The sequence below is a fragment of the Eucalyptus grandis genome, chromosome 5 (assembly GCF_016545825.1).
Source record: "Eucalyptus grandis isolate ANBG69807.140 chromosome 5, ASM1654582v1, whole genome shotgun sequence".
Taxonomy (NCBI): domain Eukaryota; kingdom Viridiplantae; phylum Streptophyta; class Magnoliopsida; order Myrtales; family Myrtaceae; genus Eucalyptus; species Eucalyptus grandis.
In genome coordinates, this window is record NC_052616.1 from 34,561,571 (window position 1) to 34,567,777 (window position 6,207).

The window sequence follows — 6,207 nt, forward strand, 5'->3', positions numbered from 1 at the left end:
CTAAAAGTAAATGTATTGGAATTGAGATTAAATTGAAAGAAATAAATTTTGAAACAAAAATACTCGGAAATGGAAGTGGCAAGAACCGAAGTGCAAGTGTAAGTGAAGAAAAAAAAAAAAAAAAAAAAAAACAAAGACGAACTCACGGAGAGAGTTGTGGCGTGCGCTCGTCTCTGATGCCTTGGTCCTTTGTACTCCATCGAAGTCGTTACGTTGATAAACCGAACGGTTCATTTCCCACGTTCTTCACATGTTAGGACCAAATCTTCATCCATCATCACGCCTTTCCATGTTTGCATGATTTGGCCCATGTAAATGAGCATGCTGCGATCTTCTTCTTCGTCTTCTTGTTTGCCCGAAGCCTCATCACGTGACTCACACAGCCACGAACTCTGCATGCTTTTCTTGGTCGAACTCATCCTCTCGATATTAAGTCGAAAAGTAGGTCGAGCCTCTCTCTCCTTGTCGAGCTCTCCCCCCGCATTGATCGTTTTCCTCATTGTAGCTGGCAAAATTAAGAAAGCTAGTTCAAGTGGACTCGTAAAAATACCTCAGTGTCGATATATGGGTGAAAGTGGGTACTAGTTACTAGTTTTTCTGACAAAAAGAAAACGAGACGAACAAGGAAGAGGAAGGCATCGTAATAAAGATCAGCTAAGTTCACTCACCTAGGAATTGGTTCCTTAGCAAGTTTCCCGATCATTCCAACTACAAATGCAGCCAGCCAGCACTACCATGCTCGTCTCCATTGGTCAAATATAGAAGTTAACATCGTCTTGATTCGCTTGCCCAAAGGGAGATTAGGCTCACATTTTCTCTTTGATCCTATCTGACTATGTTTCCAATGCACATTTGACAATCTTGCGAGTTCTTGTGGATTTGCTTCACTCGAATTTTTTTCGTGCACATGTGAACTCTCAACTACTCAATCTGTTGATCCATGACCAACCTCATAGAGTAAAGCTGAATCTATCAGCTGATTATTTTGAACCTTAACCTTCGGATCATCCCCTAATTGCTTGCATATTATTCGAAATCTCCACTTTTTCACAACTCCACCTGCTATTCCAACACTAAATTATATATAATGCCCATCAATTGAGCAAAATCGACTTTTCTCCACAACTCACATGGTAATAAATATTCAACAAACATATGATCCGAATCCAACAATCTGCAACATTGTTCCACGCCAAACAGCTCTTTGCCATCAACATGCCGTGCTATAAAAATGTGCCTATCTCATACTCTTTATCAATACTGAGAGCGGCTATCTCTTCCTGTTCATCATAATTGAGTATGAGCAACGGATGTGTTAGAATATAATACGTGGAAATGACAGAATCTTGCAATTTACATCAACGCGAAATCATCAGAGAAATAAACGAGAAATAATAAGGACACCAGAAATTTACGTGGTTCGGTCCGAGTATCGGTACCAACGTCCACAGGGAGAGCCAGCAACAAATAATCCATTAGAATCGGATAATAAGAGTTTATAATCGCTCAAACGCTCAAGTGTTTCTCATACTTAAATTTAGCTCCAAGCTTAAAGTGTTTATAAATAAACAATTCACTTTGATATAAACTCACAATACAAAATTATTGCGCGTTCAAGCTCGAAACAAAACACTCTACGTACGCCAAAATCAAGAACTTTAACGTTCATCTTTGATCCACATACGTAAATCTTCGCGTTCCTTTGGAAAGCTTCGCATGGCTTCAAGGGAACATGCGGCTCTTTCCCAAACGGTGTGAACGTCCGGCTCTACGTAGGTTTTTGCAGCTTCTTGCTTCGGCAGCTTCTTTTGGGCGAAGAAAAGAAGACCTGTAAAAATAATTTTGTTTTTATACGTGTGCCCAGGTCAAAGTTTGACTTGGGCCCACCACATTTTATTTCCAAGCGTGGACTTCATCTTCACGCCAAAGGTGCAAACGACATCTTTCCTTTTACTTTTTCTTTTCTTTTCTACGTGCAAGGGGGCTTCGGCAGCTTCACTCCAAAGGGGAAAATTCCTTCTTCTTTTTTTAATTATTTCCTCCTTTGTGCAACTTTAAGGAGTCCAAGAAAATAAGGGCTTCTTCATCCAATTTGAAATCTACTTGGGAAATCTTTATTGACAAATTGGATTTAACAAATCGTTATCCGAATTCAAACTCGAGACATTAATTTAACAATTTTCCACATTGGCTCGATGTTTGAAGCCAAATTATAGTGCTTATCATCCATGATGCTCTTCCAACGCCTCGACGGGCACTCACTCTCCACAGATGCCAATAGAGCTTAAGCAGAGCTTGAGCTTTGCCAAAGGAACATACTAAGTCATCATGTCTACCGGGTTATCTACTGTAGCAATCTTTTTGACAATAACATTACTCTTTAGCTAAGACATCTCAGATGAAATGGTACATGATGTTGAAATGCTTCGTTCGCTTGTGATAAACTGGATTATACGCCAATTATATCACACATTCCTTATTACAGTGTATATCCACACTTTTATATTCTGACCCAAAGTTTGAGAGCAAACTTTGTAACCTACAAATGTTAGTGCCATGCACTCTGCTTTAGTAAAAAACAAGGCAATGTGATCTTGTAAGGACGCTTTCCAACTAACTGCACCACCCGCTAGCGTAAATACGTAACTTGCTAAAGATTTGTGATCATCCAAGTCACCGGCGTGATCCAAATCTACAAAACCAGTGGTCTCACTACCATTGTTGTCCCTTTGGTACACTATATCCACGTATGTTGTCCCCTTCAAATATCTGAGGATCTTCTTCACAGCTTCCCATTGAGCTTTACCAGGACGCTTCATATAGCGACTAACCACGCTCACAACTTGTGAAATATCAAATGTAGTGCACACCATACATAATACTACTCACGGCACTAGAATAAGGAACACGGGACATATGCTCATCCTCCTCTTTCTCAGTTTGCGGTAATAATTTATCTAAAAGTTTAAAGTGTTTCGCTAAAGGTGTACTTATAGATTTTGCCAACTGTATATTAAAACGTACCACAATGTTCTTAATATATTTCTTCTAAGATAGACGTAAAACTCCTACAGTCTTGTCACGCAAAATCTCCATACCCAATATTTTTTTTGCAGCACTTAAATCTTTCATCTCAAATTTAGCATTTAACCGCATCTTCAACATATCAATATTAGACATATTCTTAGCTGCTATTAGCAAATCATCAACATATAAGAGTAGATAAATCAAAGAACTATTCTCCAATCTCCTAAATTAAACGCAGCTATCCATTTGACTTTTTGTGTAGTTTTGACTAGCCATAAAAGTATCAAAACGTTTATACCACTGTCTAGGAGATTGTTTCAGCCCATACAAATATTTCTTTAACAAGCAAACATGATCTTCCTTACCCATAATAGCAAATCCCACTAGTTGCCTTATGTAGATCTACTTCTTTAACTCACTGTGAAGAAATGCAGTTTTCACATCAAGTTGCTTTAACTTGAGATCTTGCGAAGCAATTAAGGTAAGTAAAACACAAATAAAAATATTTCTTACCACAGGAGAGAACATCTCATTATAGTCAATGCCCTCACGTTGTGTATACCCCTTCATCACAAGTCTCGCCTTATACTTCACTGCCTCGACATCGATAATACCCTCTTTCCGTTTAAAGACCCATTTACTTCCGACAATCTTTTGGCTCTTGGGTACTTTGACCAGCTCCCATGTCTGATTTCGATGGAGTGATTCCATCCATTCACTCATAGCCCCTAGCCATTACGACGACTCTGGACTAGCTATCACCTCAGAGTAAGACGAAAGCTCATCTGTCTCCACCTCATCACCTATAATCAATGCATAAGCAATATCTGTATAATCATAATGTACCGGTGATTTAATTTACCTACTCTATCTATCTGTGGCTATAGTGTGCTGCGGCTTTGCCGGTTGTTCACTATCACCAACTTCAGGAACTGCAGCTTCATCTATAGTCTCAACTTCTATTACATTCAAGGTCTTCGAAGTCTCCACCTGAAACTCCACCTCACTAATGACACCATGATTTGTCTTCTCTGCTGGATGTATCTCAAAACTCCTCTGTTAAAGCATTGTAGTCTCGTCGAAGATCACATTTCTACTGATTAGAAAATTGAGTGATCTGGGATCGGTGCACCATAACCGGTAGCCTTTCATCCCATGTGCATAACCCATAAATATGCACTTCTTCGCCCTTAGCTCAAGCTTACCATCACTCGCATGAGTATACGTAGGACATTCGAATATACGCAATCCGGAGTAATCAACAGGTTTCCTTGACCATACTTCCTTAGGAATCTTCTACTCGATAGCAAATGATGGAGATCAATTAACCAGGTAACATGCCATGTTCATTGCTTCGGCCCAAAATTCCTTACCAAGTCTTGCATGCAAAAGCATGTATCGAGCTCGCTCAAGCAAAGTTATGTTCTTCCGTTCTGCCACGCCATTCTACTGTGGTATCTCAGGTACTGTGCGGTGTCTCACAATACCTTCTTTCTCGCAGAACTCAATAAAATCTTTACCACAGAACTTCATGTCATTATTAGTTCTCAGGCACTTGATTTGTTTATTTGACCACTTCTCAATCAATGCCTTAAATTTCTTGAACCGATCAAACACATCATATTTGTGTTTCAGAAAGTATACCCATACCTTCCTCGAATAATCATCGATAAATGTCAGCATATATCAGGCACCTCATTTCGAAGGAACCGAAGATGGGTCCCAGACATCTGAATGAATATAGTCAATTGGTCGCTTGGTTGAATGAATAGCTATAGTAAACTTAACTCGGTGCTGCTTCCCAAAGATGCAGTGCTCACATAAGTCTAGCTTCCCTGTCTTTTGACCTTTCAATAACCTCCATTCACTCAGCATCGTCATACCTGCCTCACTCATGTGCCCTAAACGCATATGCCATAACTGAGTCAAGTTAGAGTCTAACTCACCTGATGATACTACAGCGGTTCCGGTCACGATCTCTCCTAGTAGATAATAGAGAGTATTCACTTTCTTCCCTTTTATCACTGTCATGGCACCTCGAGAGATCTTCAGTACTCCACCTTCAGCGGTGTGCCTACACTCGATGTCATGAGTGTCCCTAGAGAAATAAGATTATTCTTAAGCTCTGGTACATGCCTTACATCTGTCAATGTGCGCACCACCCCATTGTGCATTCGAATCTGAATTGTCCCTATACCCACAGCCTTACAGACTCCATTATTCCCCAAAATAACTCTACCACCATCTGTAGTCTGGTAAGTAGTAAACCAGTTCTTAGGAGGCGTCTTATGATAAGAACATCCCGAATCTAGCATCCATTCGTCTCTTGACAAAGTAGCAGTCACACATAAAACAACTTCTGCATTACTATGGCTCCCCTCGGCAACGTTTGTCACACTGCTTGTAGCATTCTGCCTATCAACTTTATTCATCCGCTTTGGACAATCTCTCATAATGTGTCCCTCCTCGTGACACTCAAAGTACTTCACGCGTCCCTTGGACTTTCTATGGTGTGATTTCAATCTGCTTTAACCTCTACTGCTACTAGGCCCTCGATGTTGTTCTTTACCCCCGAATAGTTAGTGCTTGCGCTACTCCTTGCGCCAGACCGTCATCTTGCAACTTTCTCTACCACTCCTTAGAGAATAAGGCGGACTTTACCTCTTTTGAGGTAATTGTAGTATGCCCCTGCAACAGAGAATTAGTAAAGTGTTCCCATGACTCTGGTAAAGAGGTTAACAACATCATGCCCTGTTCTTCATCATCAAGTATCTTATCGATGTTCTTCATATCCATCACGTGTTTATTAAATTCATAGAGGTGGGTTCTGATAGACGTACCTTCAATAGTCTAAATTGAAACATCTTCTTCAATATGTACAAGCGATTGTTTAAATATTTCTTCACATAGAGTGCTTGAAGTTTTTCCCATAATGCCGTAGCATCCTTCTTCTTAGCAACCTCTATTAAAACCTCATCCGACAAATTTAATAGAATTGTGCTCTTTGCTCTTTTCATTAGCTCTATTCTCTCTAAGGTTTTCATTATAATTGGCAACTTATCTTCACCATCCAGTGCTTTGGTCAAACCTTGAGTTATCAATAAAGCCCGCATCTTGATGCTCCATAACATAAAGTTGTTGCTCCCGTTAAATTTCGCAACTTCGGATTTCCTCTCAGAC